General features: G+C 36.7%; 1 pseudogene; it reads left to right on the forward strand.

The window, feature by feature from the left end:
* Window positions 1–13,218: 13,218 nt before the first annotated feature.
* Window positions 13,219–13,318, forward strand: LOC122099832 (annotated as a pseudogene).
* Window positions 13,319–14,084: the final 766 nt, after the last annotated feature.

Below are 14,084 nucleotides of genomic sequence, written 5' to 3' on the forward strand. Positions count from 1 at the left end.
ACTCACCAGCCTGTCCAAGAATATTAGCAAGACCAATGATTAGGCAGGCAGCAGTGGCTCTCAGCAGTCCTCCTTGATACTTACAAGGCTGTGATGGGACGATCATGGTCAAACTCATTCCTAGGCAGGAATATCCTTGAGTCGCCTGTCCAACTTCAGTGTCAACAAAGCCAGAAGCCCTGGGTCCAGTGTGGAGGGCAAGCCTTGAGCAAAAGCAGCTCACAGACTGTGCCCAGATCCTGAGTTCAAGATCCAGGTCTGGCAACAAACAGACAGACACAACAATCTGTGCAGCCATCCTGCTAAAGCAGATCACCCTCTTGTCTCCAAATGAATTGGACATTGGTCCCTGGGAAAAGAGCTGGGGGAGCTGCTGTCTTCATGACTCCGCCGATGCTGCTTTCATCACAAGATTCTGGCCACACCCCCATTCTTTCATGGTTCTTTCTGACCAATGGGATACAAGAATGGTGGCCACACCCACATTCCATGCTGCCCAGTAGCACCCGGGATTCCCTCTGTTCATTTACAACATTACCAGCAGTTGAGGAAGGGAGAGGTGGCTGAGTGGTGAGGAAGAGACTCAAGCGACTTCAGAGTATAGTAGGAAATTGAGATGCCTGCCCGAACCCTGGGTCCTCCCTTCCTTCTCAAGGTGTGGGATTTCAAACCTCAGCCAATGGTGCACTGCCAGCCCGCCTAAAGCTCTGACCCGGTCTCTGGCCCTGGTTCTCTGCTCTTGGCCCATGTGTTTGCAATGTCGATGCCATTTCTGCTTGACTCACCTTGAGCAACCTCCAGCAGCTTCTCCCAGCAGCACAGGTGAGTGGCTGCCCCCAAGTCACCACTACCTGGGGTCAGACACCCCTCTGGGGGCACCATGCCCACCTGCTTGTTTCCTCTCCCTGGCTCTGAGGAGCCACCTTTCTGTTGGGCATTTCTGAAACAGAGACTCAATATATGCTCTGGCTGGACTGGATCGAGGTCCTCCTATCTGGGACAGGTATGCTCCACCAGGCCTGGTCCTCTGTAGTTGGGATGGTAGACATGTAGCGCCATGCTCAGTTATGGATTTAGATGGATTATCCCAAACTTTTATTCCACAGCAGCCGATTCTTGACCAGAGGTGAAGCTCTGGGTAGGGCCACAACCATCAGACCTCATTCTCCTCATAGGATAGTTTTGAGGAAACAAGGGTTTTATACAGAGGGATCCCTGGAGCATGGCTTGGCACAGAGGGATTGGCCTTCAGAGAATGTTCTCAGCAATTCTGTGAGCAAATGATAGGAAGATACCCGGAAAGGATTCAGGTGGGGCCAGTTATTAATTTTGCAACAGGTGGGGATTATGAAACAAAACATTTCTCTCTTTCATCATTATCCTATCCCCATGAGGAAGGGGATGCTTCACTCTGTTGAGTTTTGCAGCTGGGGAAGCCGAGGCACAGAGAAGCCAGGGGAACTACTTATGACTTCAACCTCACAGGAAGTTCGGCATGACTTCACTACCATGCTCCCAAGAACAATGGGTGCTATTCAATCCACTTCTTGTGGTAGGTAGTCCAATTCTTGTCAGTTGTGTGGCTTGAAGCCTAGGCATGGGTGCTGTTCCTGAGCTCCTCAGAAAAAGGCTAGTGCTCTACCACTTGAGCCCACAGCACCACATCTGGTTTTCTGGTGGTTCTTTGGAAATAAGAGTCTCATAGACGTTCCTGCCGGGGCTGGCTATGAGCCATGATCCTCATATCTCAGCCTCCTCTGTAGTTAGGATTAGAGTTCTGAGCCACCGGCACCCGACTTAACTGTAATTCTGACTTTTCTCTCTCTCTCTTTCACAAAACTGGTTGAATGGGTGCTGGAGAAGGGGGCCTAGCATCACTATGTGGCTGGAATCCAAGGTGACCCTCTCATTCTGGAGGTGGGCTGTGGGTCAAGAGCTATTTCGCTCAGACTTTTGAAACAGCTCCCTGAGGTAAGCCCCACTGTGCCCTGGCTAGACCATGAAATTCATTGTCCATCCAGCCTACTGGACTTATTGTATTATATTGCTTTCTACATCATTTTCCAGCACCTGGCTAAACTTATGATACATAGTTATGGAATGAAAATGTAATGCCTTCTTAAGAAAGTCATTTAGGGCTCTGGGAATGTGGCTTCATGGCACAGTGATTGCCTAGCCTGCATGAAACCCTGGGTTCAATTCCTCAGTAACACATTAAAAGAAAAACACTGGAAGGAATGTTGTGCCTCAAGTGGTAGAGTGCTAGCCTTGAGAAAAAAATAGCTCAGGAATAATTACTTACCCTTAAGTTTAAGCCCCTGGACTGGCAAAAATAAAAATTATTAAATGGAAAATAGAGAATGCATGCTTGAAATATATAATTGCTCCTTCCATAGTGACACCTGAAAATAGTCCCTAATTCATGTACTATACTTAGGATACTGTGTTGAAAAAAGTTTTGTTCATTAAGTCACAGCAATTAATGGCAGGAATGTGCTTAGATGTCAGCTGAAGATTAATTCTGGAAATTCAAGGATTCCAGGATTTTGTGTCATCACTGCTAATCACAAAGTGAAAAGTAGTCTAAGTGTGATTTTGAAATGTTTTTGGTCAGTTTTGGCACCAAAAAGGCAGAGGCTAATTAATAGTTGTGAAAGAAAATAAGGAATAACTCCAGATGGAAGGAATAAGCGATAGTAATTAATGTATACCAGAAACTGGTCTAGAGAACCATTTTTGGTTATTGAAGAACTAGTTGTCAACTAGGCTTTTCCTCATTGCCTTTAGCATTCTAAATCTCTTATGCTAGTTCTTAATCTCTGTGTGATAAATTTATCTCCTTCTATGCTGTTCTTTCACACCTTATTTCTTTTGTTTTCTAAAAATCTCAGTCTTTCTATATTTCTCTATTATCATTTCCTGATAATAAATAAACCTATACAGATGTCACGGGATGCTAATGTAAGGATCCCATAGCTCATGACTCACTAATGTAACAAAATGGAAAAGGAGGACGTATTTACTGCTACATCAATTTTTCTGAAAAGCTGCAATGTCATCATTTGGTTAAAACTTCCATTCTTTGTCTACACAGTGTCATTCAGTGTACATAAATGCAAATATGAAATGGGTGCTGGTGGTTTACACCTGTAATCATAGTTACTCAGGAGGTTGAGACCAGAGGATTGTGGTTCAAAGCCAGCCTTGTTAGGAAAGTCCATGAGACCCAATCTTCAATTAACCACCAGAAACCCGGAAGTGGTGCTGTAGCTAAAGTGGTAGTGCACTCAACTTGAACTGAAGACCTGAGGAACAGTGCCCAGGATCAGAGTTCAAGCCCCACAACCAACAAAAAAGTGAAATGTGACTTTAAGTTTCCCCAAAAAGAACGACAAGATAAATAATCTTCCCAAGAAAACAAAATTAATTCCAAAATGATTCAGTGCACCTACTTTTGCAGAGTTATGTTAAGGATTCTTTGCTGGACATATTCTCTAAAAACAAATCGTTTAACTACGGTTACAGGTGGACCCATTGCAACAATGAGATGTACAAGTCGTTATGTCGAAAAACGAACTTTACAACTTTGGTGTTGGAGGTGGAGAGGGGGAGTATGGGAAGGGATGGGAAGGGGAAACAAAGAAGAGGCAACAATGCTTAATAAGAAATGTACTCGTTATCTTACCCGAGTAATTGTAACTCCTCCCATACAGTATTCTCACAATAAAATAAAAATAAAAAATGTCAAATTTTAGCTTTACAATAAACTTCATCTAATATTTCTTGTTTGAAAAGAGACGTCTATACAATTGATGTCACTTGGCTTTCTTACTATCTTTGTTCGAAGCCAACCCTGGCAGGAGAGTCTGTCAAACTCTTATCTGTAATTACACAGCAAAAAAGCCACAAATGGAGTTTTGGTTCAAGCAGTAGAGTACTAGCTTTGGGAGCAGGTGAGCAGGAAAGAAAAATGTTCAGGGATATGATCCAGCCTATGAGTTCAAGCCCCATAACCAACCCAAACTAAAAAAACAAGCAAAAAAAAAACCCTAGATATTTCATTGAACCCTCTTTAAAGGAGTACTGGTCTGAGAAGAGGCTCCTTTTGCTGATCATACTCACTGGATGTTTTTTGGAATCCTTATTGCTCTGGAGAATTTAGGACCAAACTAAAGGAATTGATAACTGACTCCTGCAACAAGAGAATCATCTCAGGGGTGAAATATCCATCCAAAAGACACTTTAAAACCTCCATGTCTTTGTTTTTTTGCAGTAGAATGTTTTTTTTATGGGGTGGGGGGAACAGTCGTGGTCCTGAACTCTAGGCCTGGGTGCTATCCCTCAGCTCTTCAACTCTACAACTTGAGCCACAGCACCACTTCTGGCTTACTTTTTGCTTATGTGGTGCTGAGGAATCAAACCTGGGCCTCATGCATGCAAGGCAAGCGCTCTTCCACTGAGCCACCTTCCCAGTCCCTGCAGTAGAACATGTTTAAATCAATGTTATTCCTTTTTGTTCTATGCTAGCCTTCAAATGGCACATTATTTCTCTTTGTAATACTCTCAACTAGAAGTTTACAGAAAAGTTATATATGAGTAAAAACACACACGAAAAACTCAGGGACAGAGTTCCCTTCAAGCCTTGGGATTCTTTCTTGTACAGTAAAAAGGAATGCACAAGTTAACTTGAACTTTGTCAATCCTCTATGTTCCATTCCTCTCCTTGGATCAGTTTCCACATCCAGTAAGAGTTACTTTCAGGAACAATCTATGGTGCTGCCTGAAGTATAATGAATATTTACTTGCTTCACCGAAATAACACAAGGACAGCCTGACCTGAGGTAACAGGTGTTTCAGAGACAACTTAGTAAAGAGAAAGTATGAAATTATATTGCTTATAAATACATTATCCATGAGTGTCTTGAGTTCAAACTTTGGAAGTTCTCTATAAATTAAGGCGAATTTTAAATGGGAAGAAGTTTCTCCAATCATTTTTTTTGTGAGTGTATGTGCTGCATATTATTTTCCAAGTGTACATGAGTTAACAGTAAGGAAACAATACCAATAATAGGAGAAATAGAAGTTTTGTGTTTAAGTGTAAGGGTTCAATACACTATAGAAGATTCTGCAAATAAGACAACATTGAAACAATAAAGCCAAGTCCAGTATGTAGATTTATGAGAGTAATATAGAGAAAGCATTACTCCTACATGGAACACGAAGTATGAGGCCACTCCCCTTCTAAATCACGCTTCCTAATCACGCAACTTTGTAAAGAGTAGAATGGAAGCATAATTAAGTTTCCAATGCAAATCAGATATAAGAGCATGAACTTAATTGGAAAAAAAATCCATCCTGAGAGAGCAGGGATTATACTAGCCTTGAACTGTTAGATAAGAACACATTTTTTTTCTTTCCTTTACTTATATATTTTTTGTTGGTGGTGGTCTTGGCACTTGAACTCTGGGCCTGGGAGCTGTCCTTCTGCTATTCAGCTCAAGGCTAATGCTCTATCACTTGAGCCACAGTGCCACTTTCAGTTTTCTTGTAGTAAATTGGAAAAAGAGTCTCTGGGACTTTCCTGCCTGAGCTGGTTGGAACCTTATCCGAAGATCTCACCACCACCCAGCTTAAGATCACATTTCTAACAGTGTACACTCAGCATATGTAATGTGCATATTCATCTATCTTTATATGAATTCTTGAGTTAAAAATCTATGCTACAGCTTAGCCTTTACACTCACAAAATGTTTGTAAGTTGATACTACTGGAGAAATAAAACTTAAGAATGTAAAGTGGTCTGGGAAGTTCAGTTTTCATCCAGCCTGGGTAGAACAAGCTTTGAGAAACTATCTATAATTAACCAGCCAAAAGCTGGATTGAAAGAATGGCTCAAGTATTGGAATACCAGTCATGAGCAAGATTACTGAATAAGAGCTTGAGGCTTTTGCATACATACATACATAGAGGCACTTATATTTGCACACACAAATACACAAATGAAGCAAATCTCAGAATAAGTAGAAAAGTTATAAAACAATAGAAAATATGTCCTGAGTAAGACTAGAATCAAGTGATAATTTTTAATGTTAGAAAGTCCTCAAGTAAACTTTCTTCAAAAAAGTTTAAGAATATTACATAGATAGGGACCAGAGATAGTAAGGGAGTCAAGTAATCATTATTAAAGGGATCGGATCCGTGGAGGAATGAATCAGAGAACTCTGCAGGTGCATCTGAAAATGTTCATATCCTGTGTCAAATGTTAGAACATCTTTGAAAATAGTACATGAACACTCTGAGCTGTCTATTGGTTAATATTACTGGAGATGTTCACAATTACTATTCTGTATCTAGATTAAATAAACCAAGAAATTATGGAGGAGCAATGTGATACAAGGCTAGAATTCTAACACTCAGACTAAGACAGATTAGATAGTGTAATTACACAGTGATACCTTCCCTGGACCTGATAGTATAATTTTGTATTAAGAAAACAAACCAAACAAGAAGGGAATACAAAGTTGGAAATTTGGGCTAATTTTGTCATTATGTTTTGAGAAGTCAAGTTTCCTATTGAAATGCAACTCATATATAATCCTCAGTTGTATTTTAAATGCTCTAATTACAGAACATTCTTAGATGCAAAATGGCTCATGATTCCCATCCAGAATTTGAAAAAGTAAGTAATCATCATTCTGGTAGATTCCAAGGAAAGGATGAAGGATTACAAAAGCTTAAGCCTGGAGAAATAGCAAAGTTATTCTAATGTAGGACTTTGTAGATCTTGCTAAATTAGAGTTTAGATTTAAAATAAATATTTTGGTTTTGTTTGTAATTTCGTATTCTAAAGGATATTGCAAAATTTTTTAAGTAGAGGGTCTAATGGACAAATTTACAAATGTTTCTTGCATTCTATTTGCCTAGAATATTCTTTCATGAGAGTTATAATTAGAACTCAGTTAATAGATAATTCCAACAGTTCATGTATAAAATGATAATGTGAATAATGTAGCCAGAGTTGCCAACAAATGGCTGAAATTAATTTATAAATTTAGAAAAAGGGCAATTTTTTGAAGCTTTGGTATTACATGGTATGAAGAGAATAATTGTGTGACATCTTCTTTCTTCAACCTGTGTGTAACACAGGAAGCATTTTCCTTAATTACGTGCCTCTGTATACAATGAGAAAAATGCTAGATTTGGGGTTTGTTTTATTTTTGTTTTTGTTTTATTGGTTTGTCCTAGTGCTTGAACTCTGGGACTGGACACTGTCTCTGAGCCTGTTTATTCTCAAGGCTCCGCCCTACCACTTCAACCTCAGCTCACTTTTGTCTGGCTTTTGCTGAGAAGTTTATTGGAGAAAAGAATCTAGGGAACCTTCTTGCCTGGGTGGTGTAGTAGAAAGACCCCTACTAAGGCAGGCAAGCCTACCTAGTCGTCCCGAGTGACAGAGCCCACCGCAACAAAGTTGTTATTAAAGAAGCAGCTTTATTGAGAAGGTTCCTACACTGACTGGCCAGGGCAGCAGCACAGGCTGGGGAGCTGATACTGCGACCCCCAGCGGCCCAAGTGCTTAGGTTTTTAAATGCAAAAATCACAAGGTGAAGTCTGGTCACTTAGGCGACCAATGAGATTTTCATGCACCCAAAAGATTGTAGTCATACCAAACCACACGCAGGTGGCCAATGAGGTTACACTTTGTCACATAATGGCTGCTTAAACCAGCCTATCATTTTTGGTTTAAATGACTCAAAAATTCAATGGTAAAGCAGAGCTTAAGGTAAACATACACAAAGGAGTTTAGTGGAGTTTAACATAAGCATGTGAAAAAGGCAGAGTTTATAGTAAACTCGGGATGCTGGCAGCACACAAACATGAGCTGGATTACTGGCTAACTGTTTGATCGGTCAGTCCTTAACAGAACAAAGGTGGGTTAAGTTGTTAAGGGGAGGGGCATCTAAAGGCATTCTTTTCATTCCAAGAATTGGGCTGGTTGGAGCCAAGGATTTTCTTTTTTTTTCTATAATCCCTAAAACAAAATCAAAACCTGTAAAGAAGCTGTCCCAGCTCGAGTCTCCTCTCAAGGCCTAGTTCAGTGGGTTTTGAACTGTAATATTCCAACCTTAGCATCCTGATTATGTATGATAGTTAAAAAAGTATAAATATAAATAATATTTGCAAGAATACCAGTGGAGGAAAAATGATGCAACCCAGTTTATTGTGGTGTTCTTTCCAGAACACAGAGGGCATCACATTAGCAGAGGTGCAGGGTATTTTCACAATGGAGATTAGCTATTCTTGATGTGAACTAAGGGAATTTTGCGGTGCACCCTACAAGTTGGAAATTGTTGGGCTAGGATGACTTTATGGCATAAATCTTGTGATTGATGGCCATAGAAATAATAGCTTAATCTGAGAAACAACTGCTATTCTTGAAGAATTAATTATAACATGCTTCATAGTTTTATCCTATACCAGAATGTGGCTCTTTTTCTGTTCACCTCTCAGTCTGTAACACCCCATTGGAAAATGCATCTATTGCAGAATTACATTACATGCGAACAGGTATATTTTGAATCTCTCAGGTACGGAATGTTCAGAATTTGAAAATGAGTAGTTATTAATCATAGGAATTTTGAAGAACACATACATTCTGTCCTCTTAACAACTTATTTAATTTTAAAAGTTATGGGTTTCCATAGAATTAAACTGTTTTCTGTTTTAGTATAAGAAAGTACTAAATTTATTCTATTTTCAAAATATTAGCATGTATATTGTGAAATATTGTCTAGTTGGATATCATTCAAGTTGATTACCCTCTGATAAAGAAGAGGTAAATAATTCAAATTAGATGCCAAATAATACTGATTTTTAAAAAGTTACTACATAAAGAATAATATTTACAATACCAAAACAGTAAAATTTTATTTCATCAGCTTATTTTTAAATTTTAATTTTAATGTGAAAATGATGTGCAGTGGGGTTACAGCCATTGTAAGGTAGTGAATACATAACTTTTCAAACTTGTTATCCCCTCTCTAACTTTTCTCACAATTTTTCCTTCACCCCAATATCCCTCACAAGTTGTAATGTACATTTCCAAGTTATTGTCTTGTGAGTATTGCTATTGCATTGGTTTGCCCTTTGTCCTTTGTCTCGCCATTTTGTTGTTCCTGTTCCCTTCCCTAATTAATGTAAATGTATACACAATACAAAGGGTACCAAAATCAAACACAGCAGGGGATAAGTCATAGGGGAAAATCTCAAAGAAAATAGAGATCACATAGTACATCAAAAACAGCAACCACAAATAAAAATCTCTCCATATCTTGGAGTTCATTTTGCTCAGCATCAGCTTATATGGTCATATATACGCATAACAAGTCCACTGGAAAATAATAGTTTCATGGACACTATATCATGAAAACACATATTAACTGTTTTTGATGGTAAAGGTGGAATTAGGATTGGTGAATTTGCGATTCTGATAAAGGAATTTCAAAAGAGTTTTAAATTTTATGACCTGTAAATTTTACTTTTTCAAACTTGTTAACAACTTAACCTGTCAAGAAAATTCAAAATTGCCTGGGAAAATAGGCTCTCATGCAAAGAAATCCATGGAGACTTAGCTGAGAGGGAGCAATGTGGGTGAATATGGCCCATTTTCACACTAAACAAACAAGCCTCACAAATCTTGCAGTAAATACTTTAGGTTTCCTTGAGAATTGTCCTTACCCAAGAAATGTACTCACTGTGTGAAACAAGGTTGCAGTGGAATTTAAATTCAAAGTTCTTTAAAAAAAAGACATCAAAATTTGTGAATTGACATTTAATTACCAAACAGTAATTCTCTGAAAAAGAAGGAAAGATATAATTCAAAATCACTTGACTTTATTAAAAGTATGAGAAAAGATTAGTGAAGAGAGATGAGAGAAACCAGAGAGGACTGTTTTCTCTCCAGTGGTGTAATGGGTTCTTGATCTTGTTTCTTCCATTGTATCTTCACAAGCTATCAAGTGTGGCTGAGGATTGGAGTAACCAGTTCAGACAAAGAATACTCACAGAAGAAAATATTTGCAGTATATGTAGATGATTTATAACCTTTGACAATCTATTTATATCTGTTCAAAATTCTCCCTTACCCCAAACTGCATTCTTTGAACAGCTTTGTTTGCTTTTCCAAAGACTGCCCTTCATTAACTGCTTAAAATTTTTTGAGGTAATATACATACACTATAGAAATTGCTGTTTGGTTGTGATTTTTGTGTGTTTCTGTTTGTAGTTGTGTTTTTAACTGAATTTCAAAAGGTTGTGCAAGTGTGTTACAATTAAATATGTCCATCTAATTGTAAAATGCTCCTGGATGAGAGTCACTCCTTCTATCAATCTGAACCAACCCTTTCTCCAAGATTTATTTCAGATTTACCACTTCCTTTATTACTTGTGTACATTGAGTATTCTAGCTGTACTTTCCCCTTTTCCATTTTTCATTCATTTTATGTCTTTACTATTATTCCTTTCTGGTTTCAACTTCCTGATAGTCATTCTGTTAAATTGTCTGTTAATAATTTAAAAGGTTTATATGCATTCCATGGAGTTTCAATCCTGCATATACTTGAACTGCAATAACAATTTGCAAGACTGGAAACGTGAAGCACCTAGACATGGTTTTATTCTCATCTTTTTGGAAGATTAATCTTTAGTTAACAAGAAAGTTTAAAAATCGCTTAGAATTTATACCTAACTACCAGTTTTTATAAATGGCTTTGTACAATGGTGTGTGATTATTTTCTTTTACATGGAATGATATTTTCTACTACCTATAAGTTTTGGAAAAAGAAGAAAACTAATATTTACTACTGTAGAGGAATATGATAGAAATAGAAGACAGATTTTATGTTTGTCACATCTCTGATGAGTACCCACATGCAAGACTTAAAGTCATATTCCTTCCTATGTTAGACAGATAGGGAAAACATATGATAAGGCAACACATGATAAGTCAACTATTAGTGACTTTTTAAAATGTGCCTTCTTATGTGATGAAATTTACCTTATTAGCTAATATTTAGGTTTGAATCATGGAAGGCTGATCTATTTAACACATTTCTGGAAGGCATCTACTGAACAACGCAAATATTGGGAGATACTATTTCTACACTTTAATGAATGGTTGAACTTACTTGGCATTTATGCTGGGTAAATAAATCATCTCTATTGTAACTTGATTCCTACACTTGAAAAACTTTTAATGTCTCTATTATCTACTTGTCAAGTGTTATTTTGGTGAATAAGATTTTTAAAAGTTTATTTGAAAAGGAATATACTTTCAGAAGATTAAATGTAGGTTATCATTGGTTTGAGAACGACAACATTTTTATACTACAGAACTAAGTTTTACTGAAGTACCAGTGTTTTAAAGCACTAAGGATCTTCTCAATTAATGGTTTTCGAAATTATATTTGAACTCTAAGTCAAGTTTTCCTAGCCTTGGTAGAACAATTATGGATCTATCATTCCAGGAATTATTTTTGGCCTACTTATGCTGGACTGAAATCTTTCATTTATCATTAGATTAGTGGTATAAAAAATAATTTTGACATTTGTGCTTTTGTTTACTCATATGGGCTGGTCATCTGTAAATTGAAAGTTTGAACTACAGTACTTTCTCTCATATTTTATGATCTCATCTTTCATTTTAAATTGCCTTACATTTCACAATTGCTTACTACTAATTCCTACAAGGAATTGGGGCCCTGAAATATTATAGAAAATTAGAAATTGAGATGGGTCTTTTCAATTACTTTCCGTTAGCATGTTGCATGGGCCAAGGTCAGAAGTCTTGCCCTTGTTATCTGACGATGCAGATAACTGGGACCTGGTATCCTCAGACCCGTGGGTACTACAGAAGAATAATAGCTTTTACACATCATATCAGCAAAATTTGTGTATAATCAGTAAGAATGCTTCAGAAATATGGAGAAAAACACTTTGGGTCCAGCGAGTTAACACAATAAACACAGCAGCAGTGTAAAATATCTTATAGATTAGAGGAAAACAATACTGTTTTTTTTTTTTTTTACTATGTGAATTCAGAAGACCTAGAACATGTAGAAGGTATCACAATTTTATAACGAAGACATTGCTTTGGTATTTCTTATATTCTATTATATATTCTAAGCCTAATAATTTATATTCCAATTTATTTATGGCAATAAATTTCAATTTATTTGTCAAATTATCAATTAATTCTAGTAATTCTAGAAAATTTAAGATCAGCACATAGAAATATAAAATATATAAGTATTTATAAAATAGGAAATTGTTATGCATTGTTCTGTTGTGGTTAGGGTATCAAAGGCAACTCTGTTTTAAAGTATTATTCCATTATCTCTACCTCAGTTTTTGGTAGAGTTAGACCTAAAACTTTACCATTTGTAAGCCTGGAGGCAAGAGGAAACACTGTGATTAAAACATTACCAATTTAAGGCCTAATATCGAGGAGAAACTTATGGAATTCTCCAGGAGCTATGGAAATATTTGGTGATAGAAAGTCAGTACTGTAAGTTCCTGCCTGGTTGGATGGTAGACAGACCAGGATACTAGGTAATCATGCATATGAACAATTTTTTCACCTTCTTGGCTTTAGCTGCTTTTGAAATGATAAGTATAATCAACAATTATATTTTGATAAAATACCTTCTATTCTGAACAATTCGGTCTGAACTGTTAATCTCTCTATGAACCCTTGTTACTAAGATTAGTTTTGTTCCAGTAAGACAATCTATGCTGTCAGATATTCTGGTTTGTCTGTTCCTACATGGAAGAAGGGTAAAGGTTCAGGAAGACATTTGTGCCAGTGAGACTTCTTTGCGAAATTTTAAGCTCGAGAAGTTTAGAAGTAGCTCTTAAGCAAGGCTTACTTTGAATCCACTAGCTCCACAAAGCTAACTCAGTTGATCAGTAAGTACTTAGCTATAAAGGCTTCAAAATATGATCAAATTTAAAATGAAAACGACAAAATAGTCATTGACAAAAATTGCAATTTTGAGCAATCGACCAAACAATGTAAGTTTTTCCCACTATACACAGAAATTTAGAGAAATAAGATCAATAGCATTTTAGGAAAACAAGGGTTCCTTGTTACAAATAGGCAACGAAGGATATATGCCTGTATAAAGATTGCATCATTAATTACTTAAATTTAGAGGATTCTACATGCTTCAGCAGCAGGTCTACCCAAATGACAACAATACAGAGATTAACATGGCACTTGCAGAAGGATGATACAAAAATTTGTGAAATATTCCATATTTTTCATTCTTCAAATGCAAGAAATAAAAAAAAGTTATTAAAAAGTTGATTATAAAAATATAAGTGTAACAATACATGTAATTCATAGAATTAAAGGTTACTTTGACATCAGTGTATTAAATCTTCACTTTAAAAAGGTCCTTGCATAGCATAACCTTTACAAAACTTGAAATTAGATAACATTGTCATCTTATCCCAAAGAAATAAAATAGTATAAGGACCTAGGAAAAAAGAAATCTTAACTTTTTCTATATGGAATGTAATCTGAAAGGACACATTTATTAATGAACAAATATATTATAAAAAATGTAGACTTCAAAGTATTATATCTAGAAGATAATGAAATAGATTATGGACTTTATACAAACGTAGATATACTTTTCTTTCAGACAAGCACCAGGAATATCTTTAGTTTCTATACTATTCATTTCAACAGACAAGTTAAAATTTAAAAAAAAAAACACAAACTCTTCAGAAATCATTATAGATGTATACAAACAACTCTTGAATACATTTTGACATCAAAGTGAGGCAATTCACGTGGGAGAATACCATGGAATCCATGAATTTTTAAATTAAGATATTGCTGTTGCTTTTTATTATGAAAATATTTTCTAGGGACACAAAGGATGGAATGACACTTTTGAAATTTAAGAAACTTAACCAAACCATTACTACGTAGGAGAATAATTTGTACGGCCTTCCACAACTTCAAAGAGGTAGTGATACACACTTATCCTTTTGGCAATATCAAATGCAGTTTCTTCCAA

This window comes from Dipodomys spectabilis, unplaced genomic scaffold (genome assembly GCF_019054845.1).
Source record: "Dipodomys spectabilis isolate Male_0828 unplaced genomic scaffold, ASM1905484v1 ptg000540l, whole genome shotgun sequence".
Classification (NCBI taxonomy): domain Eukaryota; kingdom Metazoa; phylum Chordata; class Mammalia; order Rodentia; family Heteromyidae; genus Dipodomys; species Dipodomys spectabilis.